The sequence below is a fragment of the Schistocerca americana genome, chromosome X, assembly GCF_021461395.2.
Source record: "Schistocerca americana isolate TAMUIC-IGC-003095 chromosome X, iqSchAmer2.1, whole genome shotgun sequence".
NCBI lineage: Eukaryota > Metazoa > Arthropoda > Insecta > Orthoptera > Acrididae > Schistocerca > Schistocerca americana.
In genome coordinates, this window is record NC_060130.1 from 228,014,772 (window position 1) to 228,036,927 (window position 22,156).

Here is a 22,156-nt window from a genome sequence, read left to right on the forward strand (position 1 = left end):
TTTTGAGCCCTCCGCTTTTTCCATCAACTGACAACAATTTTGACAGATTGTGCGTGAGAAATGGACGTGTGCGCTTTCACGCTTGCGCACCAAATTCTAGCACTCATGTGAAAGTTGCCACCCGTGTTTCCTTCGCTGGACCACTGTCTTCAGCCGTCTTGTTATACTCGACGACGTGAACCTCCGTTATATGAAATGGAGCAACACTTTGTTTCACTTTCCCCACATACCCAGCCCCAAAATGCAAGCTGCCGTTAGCTCCACTTTTAACGTGCCACATATGCCAAGGACTATAAAAATAAAAAATGTTTTAATATTTGAACTATAATCATTACAATAATTTGTTTACTTCTGTAGCTGGGTAACCTCTTTTGATGCTAGTCAATTGTCAGGATGAGCATTACTGCAAAGGGCATTTGATTCTAAAGCGTTACGTCAGGGTGAAAAGCACTAAATAAATTACTTTTTCTCTCTCAACAACATGTGGGTAGGGTGGGTTCTTCCTTGGCTCGGGTATGAGGTAGAATGAAACAGCATTTTTACATAAGATAACTTTTATTGAAAGATTTGTAAAATGGTTTCCTTACTGGATAGTTCTGGCTGGGAGAGGGGCAGCTATGTCGTTTGTGAAGCCTTCTTGCTGCGTGAGCGGCGGCGTCTGATTACGCCTGGCAGTGTGTATCTCGTGTCGCTGTTTCGCCCAGTTGACTGGAGACGTGCATCGCGAGGTGGCCCGTTTAATTATTGAGAACGTAGTCGTGAATCGGATGGTGATACCTTGGATGTGGTGTTCCAGTGTTTCTCTTCTCTATTAGGCCGCGTGTGACAGTGTTGTGCGTCGGCCAGCGGAGCGGCGCGGTGGGGGAAGGTCAGTGTCCCGGACTCGAACAACGGACTCCAGCTTGCCAGTCTTCGGCTGTCAGATCTTCATCCCAGCTCACAGTTGACTGCTGATGTGAGGCCATCTCCTTCCCGTCCTCACGAGTCACCCGGGAACGTAAAAATCAGTCTTCAAATTCCTTTTAGCTTCTGTCTTCTGGCGGCGAGGCTGCTGCTTACTATTCCATTACAGCGGCGGACTTGGTGCTTCTGTGTACGATGTAGTCTCTTCCTGCATGACGGTCTTCAGCGGTGACTGAAGTGTACTGGAACTGAACTGAACTAAAAACTACTGTCAGGCCCACTGCGTCTCGTGTATTTATTTACTTCAGTTCACTGGAGGTGAACGACTTCACGGTCATTGCCTCTTCTGTCACGTTGAAAAGCTTCTCGAAGAATCTTCCTACGTCGGTCATTGGCTCTTGGAATGTAGGTGAGGGCCTTTGATCACATGTGACAATCGAGAATGCCCTGACGGCTGAATCGACAATTTCCGCTTATGTGGGGAGGGCGATGACTTCTCCTGAACATGCTGACTTGCAAGCGCCGGCCGTTGCCACTGCTGCTCTGCCCGCTGTTTGCCAGTGTGTAATTCTTCTAAACTAAACTAAGTTTTTCATTTATTTTCTAATTTCTACTTCACTTCACATTGATTTCATTAATTTATAGGACTTCAGTGATAAATCTATTGCTTTATCGTAACTTCCAAGGAGTTACACTTCAGAGAAATGCAGCTTTCCGAAAATTTTCCTCGAAACGTTTCAGGTGTACATGTGTAATGCAGTTGTTTAGAGAACTGTAATAACAACAAACTGCACAGATTTGACCACATCTAATTTTTACGATATAAAATTGAAGGGGGCATTGATAATTATCAGTATTCGACTTAGCACTACTCTACTTACTTATCTTCTTCGGTTTACCCTTACCTGTGGAATCTCTCACCATGTCGGGTTTGTCGGCGGCAGCAGATACTGTGTGGAAAGGTGCCTGTACCTGGCAGAAACGTTTTCTTCAGCTCGTCAGGATACGGCAGGGAGAGAGAGAGAGAGAGAGAGAGAGAGAGAGAGAGAGACAGAGAGAGAGAGAGAGAGAAAGAGAGAGAGATTTAAGCGTGTCTGACAAGTTCCTTCCCTCGAAAATTCTCCTCCTTCACAGCTCCTCAATGTTACCACAGATTACGTGTCACTGATCTCATTTGTACTAAGATTGCAGTACACGCGAAGTGCCCAGCTCTTTCCGCCGCCATGAGTGGAATGCATAAGTTCTGTCTAACGTTCACAAACCTGCAGTCTTCTATAGTAGTTGTTCTCTGGGCGAAAAATAGCAGGCAGGTCGTGAATCAGTTATCTGGAGGTTGTAATAAACTCTTAGCAAGGAACTGGTATGGTATAAATAATTAAATTACCAATAAGTTTGTTCATATGGGATGCCACTCGCTTTTTATTAGCAGAACACGAGAAACTGCACAATTATATTCCACTCATGAATCACAAATAATTTCCGTTCCTCACACTTTTACAGAAAAATTAATGAACTGCGTGTTAGTGTAATTACTATCAAACAGTTCTCAGTTACGTGTCCTGATAGTTAGAGACTACTAATTAAGTTCTTAACCGTTACGGATCAAGGAAGACAACATGTCTGTCCTACGAGACTACCGAACTAGTTCTTCTGATCCTACAGCAGTTCTTCATTATTCTGCTGGTTATTAACACTTTTGAAATAATGGAATCATAGTCCACTATTGAGAAATGCTCCAATATAAAATGCAAGTTTATTCACTGCTTAGTTTTTCTAATATAATAGAAGTTTATCACTTAGCTGCGTTACTTCCGAACGCAGCAGCCAGTCGCGGAGTAGGACCACAATTTAGGCGGTCATTCTCACGATATCCGTATCGAACTAGCCATCTGTCATCGGTACCTCAGTAGTGGGACAAGGTCATCAACTCACATTGCAGGTTGACTATATCAGGGGCAGGTATCACTCAGGGGCAAACCTAGTGTTCCCCTTTGATTGACAGGTCATTAACCTATTGTTCTGCTAAGAGGATACTTCCTTTTGATGACAGGCCATTAACCAATTGTTCTGCTAAAAGCATCCTTCCTTTTGATCGACATGTACTTAACCTATTGTTCCCCGCCCCCTCCCCCTCCCCTCCCACCACCCTCAGGAAACCTTCAATCCACTCCCTCCCCTTCGCTGCTACAAGTACGCATTCAGGTCTAAGTTATTGGAATGGCCTCTTTCACTCTTATCAATTTGATTGACTACTTAATTAAACTGATCAATTAATTAACTTCTCCCCCTCTTTTAAACCCCTTCCCCTCCCACCCTCCCTCCAGGAAATTGGCGGGAAAAAGACTCAGTCGATTGGTCATCTGAAGGAACTCGATTGCAGTGTATGCATTATTGTTTAAACCATTTAGGCAATGTATAGAATATTGTTTAATTATTTATGGCAGTGTATGGAATATAATTTATTTATTTACTTACAGATTTTACAGGAAATCGATCCCACCATCACTCTTCCCTGCCACCACATTCCCCCTCTCCCCCTCCCCACTCTCCTCCCATAGTCTACCTGGAAATTGGCGGCTCTTAGGTGGAGAGAAAGGACCTTATGAAGGGAAATTCAAGGATATATTGTTTATTAATAAAATAAATCAGTTTGTGGGGTTGGACTGCTCTTCCTCATCATTCTCTGCTGTTTGCAAACATGCAGGTCTTGTAAGACGTAATTAAATCGATCACCGTTCTTTTTATCCCATTTGTGCAAGGAATACCGTCATGAAAAAAAATGGTTCAAATGGCTCTGAGCACTATGGGACTTAACATCTATGGTCATCAGTCCCCTAGAACTTAGAACTACTTAAACCTAACTAACCTAAGGACATCACACAACACCCAGCCATCACGAGGCAGAGAAAATCCCTGACCCCGCCGGTAATCGAACCCGGGGACCCGGACCGTCATGAAACACACATCATATGTAATTACAGTTAAAAAACATGTCGATCGCGAAGCACGCACACCCGCCGTCGCCTCTCCACTGGACCACACAGAACGCCCCTACACATGCTTCCAAGAGTTGGGATGCACCAGCGGCCCCCCCGCAGAAAGACGACACGACCGTCAGCTGCCGAACCACGCGCTTGTAACAGTTGAGGTCCCACATGCATGAGGCAGTGGCATCCCTTTGATACTTGACACCTGAGAAATACTTGTCGAAACAAGGGTCTACCTAGACACTGTTGCTGGAGCAACAATGCATAGCCTTCGTACCTGCGGTCAAGAGAGATGTCCACATACCAGATCACCCTCAGCGAGATGTTTGTATAGCAGCTCACTCTCACAGGTGCAGCTAAAAGGTTGCCAGTGTTATACTGACGTTACATATCTATGTAAATAAAAGCCAAGTCTCCTTCTGGATGCTTTATAGAAATCTTTTGCAATGCTCCCCATAATAACCCAGAATGCATTCTTCCTAGCAATCCATATGGGACAGCACATTCATTAGATATAAGTCCCTTCTCCGAAATCTTAAAGTGTGGCAGAAATAGTTAACGGTCGATTTTGTTGTTGTTGTTGTAGGAGCTTTCGTGATATCTCAGCTTGTCTACATGGAAATTCTTGTCCTAGCAGAACATGTTTACGTATATAGTGCAGAATAACAACGATTGAATTCTTCCTGATTGTCCTAACGAGACATCACGTGTTCCCTTCCTGGAAATCGTGATGTCCTGCTTTCAGCATACGTCTCAGAAACGGTAAACGTTCTCACTGCTAAAAGCCTACATCATGTCTGTGCATGCTCGCGAAAACACCATTAATCATAAAAGCATTCTTGTTGTTCGGAAAGAGAGCACTGTCTAAGCACAGGCGGGGAAAATCAGAACAATTACGCAAACAGAATTCGAAGCACTGACCTACAGAAGAGAAAAATGACGGGTGTTTTCGGTGTCCTACAGCCACTGGTCTGGGGATGTCCTAATGCCACAGTGGCGGATGAGTGTCAGCATCCCTGACAGAGATGTATGGTCAGCTCCAACTTGTGTTTGAACACTTGCTTTCTCAGAACTTTCCGTAGATATCGTGTCTCCATCTGGTAAGAATCACTTTGTAGAGGCTCCTGTGCCCCAGCACAATGGATGTCTTGTGAATGAATGGAGTATTCTGATTGGCTCTTACTGAATTTACCCTTCAAATAACTGATGCTGCTGGTGTGGGAGCACCGTCCGCCACTTTTTTCTGCAGACGAGACTTTCAGTGACAAAACTATTTGGTACAGATCGCCATATTGCACCTGAAAGGTTTTTGAGTACTTTGTCTTATCGCAGTGGGGTTTGTTGGCTTCTTTGTCCTCTTTTCTGTTTCTTTTTTTCTGTCGACACTCGATGCGCTTCTTAAATCTTTTTGAAATGATGCACATAATCATCATAGTTGTACCCTATTGTAGCGGCCTCCCTTTGTAATACTTTTGGTAACTGTAACGTTATACCGAACATCACCTCGGACGTCGTATATCCTGTGCCATTGTGTTGTGTGGTATAGCAAACAAACAAACTGTAGGGAACACATATATCTCGATTGCTGTGCTCTTCATTTATGAAATGCCTCAAATATTCTACTAACGTTCTGTGAGTTCTTTCCAATGCTCCATTTGTCTGGGGATAAAAAGCTGACGGAACAACACACCTCAATATAATTTCTTCTCTAAATTTTTCCGCTGCTGTATCGCCATCTTGACGTTCTAGCAGTATGGCTACTGTAAATTTTCTTAAATCATCCTGAAATGTCAAAATATATCTGTTTGCTTTCGATGTTACATCTAATGGACCTACTGTGCGCAGATTACTTTTGTCAAAAACGTTTTCCGCCGTGTCTGTAAAAATTGATGGTATCTTTGTCTTACTTTGTGTAAATATATTCAGTTGGCACTTATCACATGTTCTAATGTATTCTTCTATATACTTTTCATTCTGTTCCAAGTAAAATGTAAATGTAAATGTCGTAAGTGCAATATTTCTTTAGTCGATCCAGAGTTCTCTGCATTCCTGGGTGACCACCCAGTGGATTGCTGTGTATTTCCTTCACGATTACTGCTTTCCGCTCATGACCAATTTCTTTCGTGTCTTCATCCAGTTCCTCGTGCTAGGTGGCTATTCTCATTTGCTTTTCTGGCTCTCTTCCCGTTTTTGCTACATGTTTTTGCCACATTCTACTAAGTGTATCTGCATTAGCCTTGAATTGGCCTGGTTCATACACGATTTCATATGAATATTCATTCAGGTTCAATCTCCACTTTATTAAATGAGGTGAGGAACCTTTTCCATTAAATATACACGTTTATGGCTTATAATCTGTTGATTGTGATTTTTCTGCCGTCCACATAAGGGTCTAAATTGCTTCGTTGCCCGTAGTAATGCCAGACACTCCAGTTTAGTTGCTGATTAATTTTGCTCTGCTTCATTTAATGATCTTGAAACGTACGTTATTGATAGATCGCTTCTTATTTTCCTTTGGGATAAAACTGCCCCATCGATTCACCACTTGTGGCTGTGGTATGATGAAAGGTTTCTCAAAATTAGGATACTATAGTATGGGTGGATTGATTACCTTATCCTTTAGCTCCTTGAGCGCATTCTGCTGCTGCCTTTCCCAATCGGAGCTTTCATCGTCCTTTAGTAACTTATGCAATGGGGCCGCAATTTTACTGAAATTCTTTACGAATTTGCGGTACTATCCCATTAAACTCTTTAGTTCTTTACTAGTTCGTGGCACTGGGTACGTCTTCACTTTCTCTACAGTTCGTTCCTCTGGATATACTCCAGTATCTTATTTTGTGCCCCAGAAATGTGACTTCCTTCCACTAAAGTTCACACTTGTCTGGTTGTTATCTTCAGCCTGTGTACCCTTGTCCTGTCAACAGTCTCTCGCAATTTTTCAATATACTCTCTGAGAGATCTTCCATTACGAATGTCATCTGAGAATACCAAACACTTTCTTCCCTGCGATCTTGTTAATGTGACGTTCACCAACATTTGAAACGTACTCTGTATGCTTCTTAATTCCACTGGCATCCACTTATATTCATATTGTTGACAGTTTGCACTAAAAGCAGTTTTCTCCCTGTCCTGGGTCTCAGTTAATATCTGATGATACCCACTTGCTAAGTCTAACATGAGAAAATACTTGACCTTTCTTAAGTGGCCCATTATTTCTGCTATCTTCGGTATTGGGAACTCTTCTCTACCAGAAATCTCGTTTACTTTACGGTAACCAGTTATCAACTTTTATTTCACTTGCCCACTGGCATCTACCTTCTCAGAGACTAATAATACTGGCGTGATCCACAGACTTAGGCTCTCTACTATGATATTGTCGTTTAGCATTTGTTCTATATGTTCCTGTGTTACGTTCTTCTGTGATTCCGAGAACCTATACGGACAGACATCTACAACTTTGCCTTTATGTTCCGATAATATAGGAAGCGTATGCTTCACAGTTTTGGTAAATGACAATCTGTCACACTTTAAAGGAATACATCGCAATATGCACTGCACAACTTTGCTAGCTCATGGTTTTCTTCTGAATTTAGCTTCCCTATTCACACAGCGTGTCTCTGACCTGTGCGATGTGAGCATTATTTACTGTGCCTCTTAAGGCGTTCCTCGTTCCCCCTTACTGTTGCTCCCTGTATAGTGCCCTGGTAATTAAATGTACGGAGTTTACAGCACACTCTTCCTGTATTAAAAATACCGTTCATTTATTATCCATGTATGTTTCGTACATGGATAAGCAGGAATGGCTAGATGACAAATATAAGGATTTGTAAGCATATTTCACTAGGGAAAAGATAGATGCTGCCTACAGAAAAATTAATGAGGCCTTTTGAGAAAAGATATTTAGCTGTGAGAATATCAAGAGCTCATGTGGAAAGGCACTACTAAGTATAGAAGGGAAAGCTGAAAAGTGGAAGGAGTATACAGAAGGTCTATACAAAAGATATGAACTTGAAGGTAATATAGGGAAGAGGACGTAAATGAAGATGAGGTGGGAGATATGATAATCTGAGAACAACTTGACAGAACACTGAAAGACTGAAGTCGAAACAAAGCCCATGGAGTAGACGATATTCCATCAGAACTGTTGATAGCCTTGGGAGAGCCAGCCATGACAAAACTATTCCATCTGGTGCGCAAGATGTATGAGACAAGCGATATACCGTTGGTTCAAGAACGTAATAACTCCAATTCCAAAGAAAACTGGTGCTGACAGGTGTGAATATTATCGAAATATCACTTTAATAAGTCATAGTTGCAAAATACTAACACAAATTCCTTACAGATGAATGGAAAAACTCGTAGAAGCCGACCTCGGGGTTTGGATTCTGGAGAAATGTAGGCACACGCGAAGGAATACTGAACGTACGACTTATCTTAAAAATAGGTTAAGGAAAGGCAGACCTACGTTTATAGCATTTGTAGACTTAGAGAAAGCTTTTGACAATGTGGACTGGAATAATCTCTTTGAAATTCTGAAGGTAACAGGAGTAAAATAATGGGATCTAAAGACTATATACCACTTGTTCAGAAACCAGACGGCTGTTAAGGAACGGGGGACATGAAAAGGAAGCAGTGATTGAGAAGGGAGTGAGACAGGGTTGTAGCCTGTTCCCAATGTTATTCAATCTGTACATTGAGCAAACAGTAAAGGAAACCAAAGAAAAATTTGGAGTAGGAATTAAAGTTCAGGAAGAAGAAATACAAACATTGATGGTAGCTGATGGCATTTAAATTCTGTCAGAGGCAACGTAGGACTTGGAAGAGCAGCTGAACGGAATGGACAATCTCTTGAAAGATGGGTATAAGATGACATCAACAAAAACAAAACAAGGCTAATGGAATGTAGCCGAATTAAATCTGGTGATAACGAAGGAATTAGATTAGGAAACGGGACACTTAAATTATTAGATGAGTTTCGCTATTTGAGAAACAAAATAACTGATTATGTGCGAAGTAGAGAGTATACAAAATGTAGACTGGCAATGGGAATAAAAACGTTTCTGAAGGAGGTTTAAGTGTTAGAAAGTCTTTTCTGAAGGTATTTTTATGACGTGTAGCCATGTTTGGAAGTGAAACATGGGCATTAAACAGTGTATAGAGGAAGAGAATAAGAGCATTTGAAATGTGGTGCTACAGGAGAATGCTGAAGATTGGTAGATCACGTAACTAATGAGCAGATAATGAATAGAATCGGGGAGAAGAGAAATTTGTGGCCCAACTTTCCTGTAAGAAGAGATCGGTTGGTAGAACACATTCTGAGACATTAAGGGATCACTAATTTAGTATTGGAGGTAAGTTGGCTCTGAGCACTATGGGACTTAACAGCTGTGGTCATCAGTCTCCTAGAACTTAGAACTACTTAAACCTAACTAACCTAAGGACATCACACACATCCATGCCCGAGGCAGGATTCGAACCTGCGACCGTAGTAGCCGCGCGATTTGGAGGTAAGTGTGAGGGGTAAAATTTGTAGAGGGAGACCAAGAGATGAATACACTAAGCAGATTCAGAAGGATGTAGGCTGCAGCAGTTATTCGGAGATGAAGAGCCTTGAACAGGATAAAGTACTATGAAGAGCTGTATGAAAGCAATCTTTCTACTGAAGACCACAACGACAATACTGTTTTGCTACTTTGGCAGATCACCACCCCCGCCAAAGATCCTTTCCTGTTTCCCACCACCACCATAAAACAACCAAGGAGGTTCTTCTTCTTTCCGACTCAGTTATAAAGGTTAATTATGGGAAAAACTGGACGAACAATATTTTTGTCAACGTCCTGACTGCGCCGCGCAGCCCACACCAAATCTATAATGATAGCTGGGACGTGTGCCTGGATGCGACTGTCTTCTATCAACAGGAAATCCATTCTTTTGACTATCCAAGATCTGGTTATCTTCACCAAATACACAGGAGGGACCCATCTGTCTTTGAACTATGTAGTTTCCAAATTTTTATAGATCAGAGTCGTTTCGGCAACTTCTGTAGTTTACTAGCACTTGTTGTGGGCATCTCATTTGTTACAGCTTCCAAACCTTGACGCATTTGATTTTCATCGTACTTGAGAATCTTCTTTTCTTTTTCCTTCTCCACGTCAAGTTTCACTTGGAAATCCGGAACAAAATAATCTGCTAAACAGGCAAGGCAGTTAAAGCTGACAGTTACAAACAAATGTTTATTCAGAACTCAAATAGTATACTCCAGAATCTGATAATAGGTGTCAATTATTAGATCTTGTACAGTATTCCATCGCCAGAGGCCTCAGTGTGTATTTGCAGTGGATGTTAGTTACTATATCTTATTATAACATTCTGGGGTGTGCGACTGTGCACGTGCGTAGACCTCGGCAAGTTTAATCAGACGTCAAGCAAGCAAGTTGAGACTTGTACCAAAAAGCAAAAGTGATTAATCAGCAAGCTGAGACTTATCGATAGTATTCTATAACCAGTAGCTTGTACCCCTAGTAGTAACACACAGAGTCACTGATATGTCTTATTTACGATTCAGCCACTGCTGCATGTGGACCAGTGTCCCAGCAGGTGCACTAGCTCTGTGGTTGGTTATACAATGTGGCTGTCAGCACGCAGCCCTCAGTACTGATCTGGCCTGTCGTGGCGGGTGTGTTTACCGTTCTTGGCCAGTGGCTACAGCACATATTCCTCTCCAGTGCACTGCTCCCTACGTAGGGTTTGGCGTGGTGGAGGTGTTCGAGGAGCTCTCCCTTGAGTGTCCTTCATTCGTTTAAGTAAAAACACATTTGCTACTATCGTACTAGACACACACACCATAAACGTCTAAACAGCACAAGTGGGTTACACTGCTTTAAACTTAGAGTAAGTCACCTCTTAGGATTCTAAATTTAAGGTGACAATTGTTTAGACAACACAAATGGGCTGGCAACTGTGATGGGGGAAGTTGTTTACAATACAAGTAGATTTTTGAACTTTTCCATTTTCAGCTAGGCTCTTGAATTTAAGCGAAGTGACCTGCCAGCAATACAGGCTGTCTTTAGATCCACCGTCTTCGATTTTAGAAATGGCACGTGATGTCATAGAGGCTGTCCTAAGGTCTACCATCTTGGATTCTATATTTCCACCATCTTGGCTCCTGACTTCAGATGGCTGGGGAAAACCCAGTAGGATATGTGGTCTATGTCCACCATCTTGAATTTTTATATTTAGTGACATTGAGTTTGGTCCATCATCTTTGATTTCTAAATTTCCAGCCATTTTATACATAGCACTACTGGAATTGGAGTATTTCACAGTATTTTTTGAAGTTACCACCCTTTTATACATAGGGCAATTAGCCTATATCCGCTGTGACGTGTAAGAGGTGGGGAGAATAGGTGGAGCAGAGAAATCTCACAACAGTGCATGACTCTTTGCACGATATCATTATGTCATTGGAAATCTGGCAACAATGCAGACTTTCTACTTCTCACAGCCATCAATTGTTACAGGTGTGTGTGTGTGTGTGTGTGTGTGTGTGTGTGTGTGTGTGTGTGTGTGTATGGAAATAAGATTATGACTCCTGACAAGCATGCTGTGTTTCATAGAACAATTTAGAATTGGAACTACTTAATTTGAGAGTTCATTGCACCTTACATCAAGTGCAGGCCCTAAAAATGGGATAAACTATGTGCTTGGCGTGTTGTTTTTTTTAGCCACATGCATTTTTCAACATTTGAGATATGGAAATAGCATAGGGACACTAAATTTGAGAATCTACACTCATGTTTTAGGCATCAATTTTGACAGATATTTTAGTCATGGAAAAAAATTGACATAACGTTGTGTTTCTAATGATGTACAAATACTTTTGCAGACATTTTACTCAAAGTGTGGTACAAAGATGGAATTATGATCGTTCACAAGTGCTGCTTAATCTATAAATTAATTCATAAGTGCCTAATTACACCAGTATTCTCACTATCTTTACGTATTTTTAATACATTGAAATGTGTCAGTTCAATCAATTTCATATATGTTTATTATCTCTATTTATTATCTTCGACACAGACCACTTTGTAGCTGTCTTTCCTTATGTGTGTGTGAATTCTTGTGTGTGTGGGAGGATGTTTTAAAGTTGCCTCCACATGGTCAGAGTCTAGCACTGGAAGTTAGTATTTCTAACCTAACCAGGTACTTAGCATATTGCAGTACCTTTATTATACTGATTACGATACGAAGTTCCTTTGGACATTCATACATGTCCAAAGGTCCTTTGGACATTCATACATGTCCAAAGGAACAGTCACTGTGGCGACCACAGCCGTTACGAAACACATGAAATGAATTCGCAGTTGCTAATAAGGCTACCATCAGCTGTAGACACATGGTTGACGACATATGGAAATTCGTGTCTGCTCGTGAATCACGCGCAGATAGCCAAATTGTAAGGCGACCATTCGCAATAAGCGGTAAATCTGGTTTCGAGTCCCGTTCCGGCACATATTTTCATTGTCGTCATTCCATTCTCAGCTGATGGCAGTCATTCGCAATTGCCAATACAATTCTATGTGTGACCACGTAGTAGTGAGACATATGATCCAAAGAGTTCGTCACGCAGTGAAAAGGTGAGAGATGATAGAATTACATAGTATTGCGTCTCTGGCCTTATGGAAAGTCACCTCCCCCCCCCCCCCCCTTAGTCACTGGGTGGGTGGAATCGCAATCTATCGCGAACTTTCGGTTTTTAAGTATGGGTGACTAGATTTTGTAGACCACTAGTGGAGAGGAGCAAAGGTATTGACTGCATATTAGTTGATCTTATAGGATCGCTAATCTTTTCTTTCGGTTATAATCCTAGAATAAATATTCCTTGGTCTTAGTCCCGTTTGGCATTTCTACCAATGTATTCGTTTAATATCACATGTCGCTGTGAATCTCAGATAGGCCCCTTTGTTTCAGTAGCAGATCCACTTGATGTGCCCATTTTGTTATAGGATGTTGTTGTACCCACAGTATACTTATTGAAAATACATTGCCTTTCCAATAAACTTCAGTTCCTAATTTGAGAATCGTAATTTTATAATATTTGTGACGAGTTTGTCTTAGTGTTACATCACAGTGTCGCTTGACCATTAAATTCAACATGTATTCATAAATTACCAGGAATAACATAGCAGCGCTGCTCAAAAGGCAGAGCATAGCGCGATGATTCATATGAATTCCTACACTAGACAGAAATTCCCATTAATTGCTTACTTTTGGATTTTTTTGGAGTTAAGGAAAATCTGGACTTCCTCCTATCACATGCTCTCCACTGTACTGTTAAAGCTGAACTGTGCTGTTCTGTAGGAAGATCATAGCGTTTAGAAATTCCCATTAATTGCCTACTTCTGGGTTTTTGTGGAATTAGTGTAAATTTGGTCTTACACCAATTAAATGTGCCGCAAGGTGCTATTACAGCTTAGCTGTGTTGTTCAAAAGTTAGGTCTCATGTGTAGACTCAAATTAATGCGTACATGAGGCAAAGATTCCCATTAATTTACTATTTTTGGATTTTTTGGAATTTAAATTTTAACTTCGTCCCACTGTGTGCCTCTCTCCTTCCCCACTATGATGCTAGAGCTAAATCAACATGTTCATAATGTAGATCATGAACTGCTGAACTGAATAACTGCTTATATCCATGTTGAATTTTATGTGATTTTCATGTCTCTGAATTTTCTTGATACAGTTCGTTTTTTGTCCGCTAACCTCTCAAAGTGCCCTGTGACCTACCATTTCGGAACTCTGCATTCAACTAGATTAACAGGCATATTAGGCCGGGTAAAATGATTACTTCTACATACAGGAAAATCCTTTCAGTAGATGAGTTAACGATTTTTATTCCGATTTGGGTGCTGACTGAGAAACTCCTCCCTGAAGCAGTATATATGTCTCTGGCACACTCCGGTCTCAGACTTTTGGAGCAAGAGTATACTGATGAATAGTTAATGTTATTTCTGGATGAAGAGATATGCTAGTGATTTGAATGCTTTGTACCTGTTCCTTATTGTAGCCTCCCGTAATGCAAAAAAGCAGGGTTGTGTCAATTTACGTATTTCTCATTACCCTTTCAGTTAATTTATATAAGAGTTCATGAACTGAATTTTCCACGAAAAATTTGTCAATTTACGTATTTTTCATTACCCTTTCAGTTAATTTATATAAGAGTTCATGAACTGAATTTTCCACAAAAAATTTGATTATAGAGCACAAATACTTAAAGAAATGATGTACTTCATGATCCTCATGAATGCTTTGTGGTGATGTGTATTCTGGTGATTCATCTTCGTCAAGTAATAAATTCATGGTTAATTTTGGAACCTGTTGGGCACTTTAAGCAACATATCCTTCATTCCCCTTCAACTCCCATTCAGTTCTGACGCCATGCTGTATCTGACACTTCGAAAATTAGCCAACATTCAGAAAGACGTCAAATGATTAAAAACATGTTAGTATATTTCCCAATCACATGCCGTTTGTGCGTCAGATTTCCGATGCCTGATATGCTTATCGAGAAGTTCATCATCATCATCTTAGATATATGTTGCACTTAAATACATATTCAAATTACCTTGATATAAGGGCCAGCTCTTGAATAAAAAGCCATATTAATGGCTGATAGGTCTGTGAAGTTCATGGATATGGTCATGTATGTGGTATTAGACGAATCAATAAGTCTGGATATTATCCCCCATAACTGTGCCAGGAGTGGGATTATTACTAATTGAAGTAAAGGTAAAGTCTATTACAGCCTCTTTTCATCTGTTGACTCTGTCTAGGACACTCTGTCCGTGAGAACTCCTGAAAAAAACAGGAAATAGCAGGATGACTATTTTTCCTCAAGTTGAGGAATTATATTTCTTGTTATTAATAAAGGGAAGTAAAATGAACCACAAGACAACTGTAATTGGTAATTTCTTTATTGTCACAACCAGTTTTGCTGCATCAAAACAGGACACTACATAAGCAGGAAAGGATCGCATGTAATATACATGATCAAATTGCTATAAGAATCTTTTAAAAGGTTTTAATTTTTTTCGAGAATTTTTAATCGATTTTTTAATATTTTTATAGACCCTAGTAAAGTAAATAATCTGGCAGAAAAAATCAAAATTAAAACATACTTGCAACAGTGTCACATTAGCGCACCAAGATGCTTCCAACATTCACAGTCAAAAATGAACCCCCTAAAGAGGGAAATCATCAAAATAAATAAAACAGTGCATCAGGGCGAATAGCGCGGTGGTGCACTACGAGATAAAAACCATATATAAGTACAATGAGTGAAAACGAAAGATATAAATAAGAAAGACCAAAATTGGGGTCTCCAGAGAGCTTAATAACCAACCCTTCCCCTCCCTCCCGCCCCCCCCCCCCCCCAACACTTTCTCCACCCTCCCCCTTTCATTCACCCTCACACCATTATGAATAAATGTTAAGACCATACGGCTGATTAACAAGCCGATAAGTCATGCAGTTCATTTTAATTCCATTCATTATGAAGTTTGACGGCACTGGCCGACCACATTGTAAAGTTCTTCTTCTTCTTGTTCATGCTGTTTTTTTTGCGATTGTTTTTAAGTTTTTTTGTGTAATGTTTGGTGTTTTTTAGCGGAATTTTGTCTTATTTTGCCCGTATGTACTACAAGACAATAAGTAGTAATGCGGATGAGAAGCCTGTACAATAGTCTGCCAGGTAAGTATAGTAGAATTGTACATCATTGTTATGTTGTGCACGCATAATTGTCAGTCAAAGTTTATAAGGCTGATTGTAGATAAAGTAAAAAAAGTAAAAGAGGAGGGAATGAGTATTATGATGTGATCTAAATCCAGAGCGTGAAGAATCATAAGTGATACACTAGACGAGGTGCTAGATTTCAAGGTATCAGATAGTGCCATCACAATGTTCAGTCAGGCCGAAGTTGTGTTCCTGTGAGGGAAGAACGAGATTGAGTGTAACTAGGAGAGAAATGTGAACAATTTTCACCAGCAGTTGAATCTGATGCATGGGAAACCATTCTGTTACCGTGTTCCGAACACATGGGTGTGAATCCGGACCTGTAGCCCATGATGGTGACGCAGCATCACAGGTTAGGGCAGTAGCTACCAAAGAAAGACCTATTACTCCCTTTCTCGACTTTAATACATTTCAGGTAATAATACAGAAGGGGTTTCAAGGAATTAACAAGAAATTCGAGTTCGATAGGAAATCTGAAGAGCAGAGAAAAAAAAAATTCAAGAGACTCATACAAATTTGGCCGGCTGGTGTGGCCGAGCGGTTCTAGGCGCTACAGTCTGGAACCGCGCTGCTGCTACGGTCGCAGGTTCGAATCCTGCCTCGGGCATGGATGTGTGTGATGTCCTTAGGTTAGTTAGGTTTAAGTAGTTCTAAGTTCTAGGGGACTGATGACATCAGAAGTAAAGGCCCATAGTGCTCAGAGCCATTTGAACCATCATACAAATTTGTAGAATATGGTGCTCAAATGTACTCCATAATTATAGAAAGTCGAGGCACTACAAAGTTACTTCGTAAAGACATTGCATAGATCAGATCAGAAATGCGAACGACAAATCAATGAAGGGAACAGATTACAGGCGATTAAAAAGAAGCAAAAGAAAACAGCAAGATTATGAGGGCGAGCGTAGAAGCTAGCATGACCGTGACCAAAAGCAATTTTATTCACCGCCCCAATGGAGCAGCTGCGAATGGCATAGTGATCAAAGATATTATCAAAGAGACCTGTTTAAAACAACAGGAAGTACTAGAGTATATGTGCCACGGCACAAGGAGTCGTTACAAAAAAGACGATGAAATTAGTAGAGTCACTTACAAATCACATGTGTACACAGTGACAGCTGAAAAATTCTCTTTAAGATACAAATGTGATTCTGACTGCTTGCATCTTGTCACTGTGAGTGACAATGAAGAGATTCAATCCCTTTTGTGATTAAAAAAAGCATCAGCTAGAGTTCTGTCGGCATAAACAAGAAGTATTGACCCATCTGCAGCAGGGAAGTGATAATGACAGGTTACAGGTGCGCATTGGGTCAGCACTGGCTGTTCTGTCAAATGCAGAAAGCGAGAATGACTATAACAAGAGGTGTAGCGAAGATGATGGGGGTTGCATGAGCCCAAGGACAGACTATGCAACATATGTGGTCCCTCAACTGGTACAGTATCCAATGATTGGAGAAATTATGATGAGGCAAGTGACAATCATAAACAAATTGAGAAGGTTAATGATAGCTAATTACGAAAAATTGAGTATAGTAGTCCCATCATGTTTAAATGGCATGATTAAGACGTACCAACATATGTAGATACGTAGTATTTATTGTTCCAAACAACATAGGACATGGGACGTGTTCCTGAACGAATATAAGAACATTCTCAATGAACTACTATATGGTTCTAGATGCTTGGCGCCTTTACATCTACATCTACATCTACGTGATTACTCTGCTATTCACGATAAAGTGCCTGGCAGAGCGTTCAATGAACCACCTTCAAGCTGTCTCTCTACCGTTCCACTCTCGAACGACACGCGGGAAAAACGAGCACTTAAATTTTTCTGTGCGAACCCTGATTTCCCTTATTTTATCGTGATAATCATTTCTTCCTATGTAGGTGGATGGCAACAGATTAGTTTCGCAATCGGAGGAGAAAACTGGTGATTGAAATTTCATGAGAAGATCCAGTCGGAACGAAAAACGCCTTTGTCTTAATGATTGCCACTCCAATTCACGTATCATGTCTGTGACACTATCTCCCCTATTTCGCGATAATACAAAATATCTCCCCTTCTTTGTACTTTTTCGATGTCACCCGCAGTCCCACCTGATGGGGCTCCCACACCACACAGCAGTACTCCAGAATAGGGCAGACAAGCATGGTGTAAGCAGTCTCTTTAGTAGACATGTTGCACCTTCTAAGTTTTCTGCGAATGAATCACAGTCTTTGTTTGTTCTACCCACAATATTATCTATGTGATCGTTCCAATTTAGGTTATTTGTAATTGTAATCCCTAAGTATTTAGTTGAATTTACAGCCTTCAGATTTGGGCGACTTATTTAGCTGATTTCTTGTAGTACTCATGTGAATAACTTCATACTTTTCCTTATCCAGGGTCAATTTCCATTTTTCGCACCATACAGATATCTTATCTAAATCATTTTGCAAGTCTCTCTTTGTGTTAAAGAATAACCCACATCCCAATAGAATTACTGATTTAGTGAACTTTTCCTACACTGAAAGGAAGAGACAGCAGGAGATTTTTCGGCTTGCCCTGAGGAATATACGAAAACACACTGAAAATAGGAGACACAACCAAAAATGGTAAATTAAGCAGGAAAGAACTGCATATGGGACAAAAGGATTTGGTGAGGGTTTCTGTGTAGTAACTATTTTAATCTTTTGTCTGCAGATCATATGAGGTGCAAAGGACAGCACACAGTAGCGCCATTGAATTAGAGACCCATTAATGCAAAAGAGCTAGGGGCGTGCACCACAACTCAAATTTGAAGTCATTTATGGAGTAAGTTAGCCATGGAAATTAAGTATGTATTTCAGTGTGTATTCCCACCATACGCACACGGTCGATTAGGCTTCTAACTATGTCTAGTGACATAATAACAATTATTTGGTTCTCCCTAGTAGCAAATTAAGGCCAAATTTGATAAACTGTTAATGGATTTTGAATGTAGGATAGGTGACAATGGCACTTGCAGATTAAGGAGACTGCAGATATTGTATGAAAAGCTGCGCTCGAAGGAGATCAACAAATTATGATTCTTACAACTGGAACTTTAGGAAGCTGGTGTTACGTGTACTTTTATGAGTCATAGTGTTTTAGTACATGTTCGGAGTCCATGGCCATTGCAGGAAACAACGTAAAGAAATAGGGAGATCAGGGGAATCTATAGCGCCTGGATAAAGATATGCTGAGGCTGAGATGAGGAGAAACTGCCAGCTATAGGGAGCACCTTGATTGTGATGTGTTAAGGGATACAGAGAGAGATAATTTTCGACATGTGACAGAGAATCACAAAGTCCTTAATGAAGTTACCAGGTTATGTAGGATAATATATATGGTTCAAAAATGGTTCAAATGGCTCTGAGCACTATGGGACTTAATTGCTGTGGTCATCAGTCCCCTAGAACTTAGAACTACTTAAACCTAACTAACCTAAGGACATCACAAACATCCATGCCCGAGGCAGGATTCGAACCTGTGACCGTCGCGGTCACGCGGCTCCAAATATATATGGGACTTGCGAGAAGTTGAGGGTGAGATGACGCAGGTTCTGGGGATTATACAGCATATGAGAAGGAGAGCTTGGATCGATGCGAGAGGCTAACTTCTGAAACCTGTGTTTGGAACAGCTGACGAGAACAACATCGGGAAGGTGAATGGCACAGCTGAAATAATAAAACAAATGGTGAAAGGAAACAAGGCAACAACTGACTGGCACACCACGCAAATAGCAAATTTGGAGAAAGATGTGTAGAACAATGTTCGGTTACTATGCTAGCTGACTGGGGAGGCGATGAGCTACGCAAAAACTGCAGATGACTCACTGAAATGGAACATTAAGAGATTGTCAACTGAAGTAGTGTTCTTGGAGAACAGTGTATGGGTAACACGAGGAGAGAGGTAGCAGAGTTATGGGAAGCTATTCAGCATTCTGTGTGAGACCATCTAGGAGTGAACTTGTCACAGGAACAGTACTTGCAGGGTGCAACAACAGCTACCACCACAGTTATTGTTGGTCTTGGAAAATGTAATAATAAAAATTTACCCTTTTATTTTAACCTAGCCACAGTAGAAGCAAGGACCGAGAGATCAGATGCATACGTACATTTCAGTTTCCTTTCCAGTAGCAGGGAAACAGGCACGGTACCAATGTTGCGTTGTTCATATGTATACTGTTAAATGGGGGACGCTGAAGTAGCTTGTCAGTATAAAAGTACAACGGCTGTTACTGATTATGGAAGACAAGAGCAGACATTTGGAAATGGAAGAAGTGGAGTTACATAAGTGTTATGGGTATGATATAACGGTTTGTCCAGACAGGTTAGTGAGAGACGGTCAGAATTCCTGTGCAGTGACGTTACTTCGGAGTCAGAAAGTGGGGAAAGATTGCAAGACGGAGATTATTAGATCTAAGCTGTACCTCCAGTAGTTTGAGACACATTGGTTGTACTCTGTCTTCGATAAAGAAGTAGTAGTAATAGTAGCTAGTTGTCTGAGCAACGGAAAGTCACGTCAGTGAAAGGTTCAGAGTTAGACAGGAGTAGATTATTAATAAATAGGACATCGTGTGAAATAGTGGGACCTAATTTCCATCTACCTGCCACAATGTCAGGGATTACCAGTCGAAGCATTTCATAGCGTCAAATGTATTGGCCAGAGAAACCTATTAAAGTCTTACAGCTGCGAATCTGACTACGTTAAACCAAACTTTGGGACCTGAGTTAATACAGTCGATAGAGAAACTCGTTAGCAAGCAGGAGAATCGATTCTCCTTGCAGACACTGATGCAGCATTTGACACAGTACAAGAAGAATCAGTACCGGAGGGAAACAATATTGACCATTGTCATACCTACTACCACAGCAAAACTTAGTCTGCTTAGCGTAGTCCTTGTTTACATGTACAAAAAATAGAGCACCAGAAAAAGTTTTGAACCAACCATTGTTCAGATTCCGGTGGACTGGATTCCCACATCCAAGCAGGCAGTAGAGAGAACTATAACAATACATTAAATTGAGCAGAAAACTAAGGAACTTTGGATAATTAGCAGTGGTTGTAAAAGTAATCTTGAAAGAGTGGACCGGAGACAGTCGCGCCAGCCACCAGGGTCTGTGATTCTAGTAAAAATGGTTCAAATGGCTCTGAGCACTATGGGACTTAACATCTTAGGTCATCAGTCCCCTAGAACGTAGAATTACTTAAACCTAACTAACCTAAGGACATCACACAACACCCAGCCATCACGAGGCAGAGAAAATCCCTGACCCCGCCGGGAATCGAACCCGGGATCACGGGCGTGGGAAGCGACAACGCTACCGCACGACCACGAGATGCGGGCGGGCATTTTAGTATTTAAGGACAATCAAGTTAAGACAATCCAAGGGACTGGATCCTATTAAGAGGGAGGGCAATGTAGCACGCCAATCATATTCGGGCAGAAACGCACAAAGTAGGATGTAGATTACAACAGAGTAAGTGCAGGGAGTGCGCATAGTATGCGTTACAGAACACAACAGTCATCACATGTTGTGAGGCAACCCAGCCAGGATATCTACATCTACATCTACATGGATACTCTGCAAATCACATTTAAGTGCCTGGCATAGGGTTCATCGAACCACCTTCACAATTCTCTGTTATTCCAATCTCGTATAGCGCGCGGAAAGAATGAACACCTATATCTTTCCGTACGAGCTCTGATTTCCCTTATTTTATCTTGATGATCATTCCTCCCTATGTAAGTCGGTGTCAACAAAATATTTTCGCATTCGGAGGAGAAAGTTGGTGATTGGAATTTCGTGAGAAAGTGTGGATATAGTTGGCACAGCAGCACCTAAGTGGCAAAAGGCGAAAGCATTTCCGGACCGGAAGTCAATGAAGTGTTTAGTATACATGCGCAAAAAATAGCAAATGGTTCAAATGGCTCTGAGCACTATGGGACTTAACAGCTGAGGTCATCAGTCTCCCAGAACTTAGAACTACTTAAACCTAACTAACCTAAGGACATCACACACATCCATGCCCGAGGCAGGATTCGAACCTGCGACCGTAGCGGTCGCGCGGTTCCAGACTGAAGCGCCTAGAACCGCTCTTCCACACCGGCCGGCAACAAATAGCAAAAATGGCTCTGAGTACTATGGGACTTAACATCTGAGGTCATCAGTCCCCCAAAAAATAGCAAAGACCAAGCATGAGAGTATAAATACCTAGCAATTTTTGTACTGAAATATCTTGTTTTAGAATCTTAGCACTATCACCGTGGGGCTGTGACACATGGGGCGCCATCTGGAATGCTGCACAGAGCCTGCTGTTCGATCCCACGTTAGGGCAGCCTGCCCTGAGACTGAGACGCAGAGTCACCACTGCCGTGGGCCCAGCCATACCCTGAGACATGGTGCGCTGGCCACAACACTCCTGCATTGGGTCACAGTCGCTGCGTTGCCCATTGCCGCCAGTCAG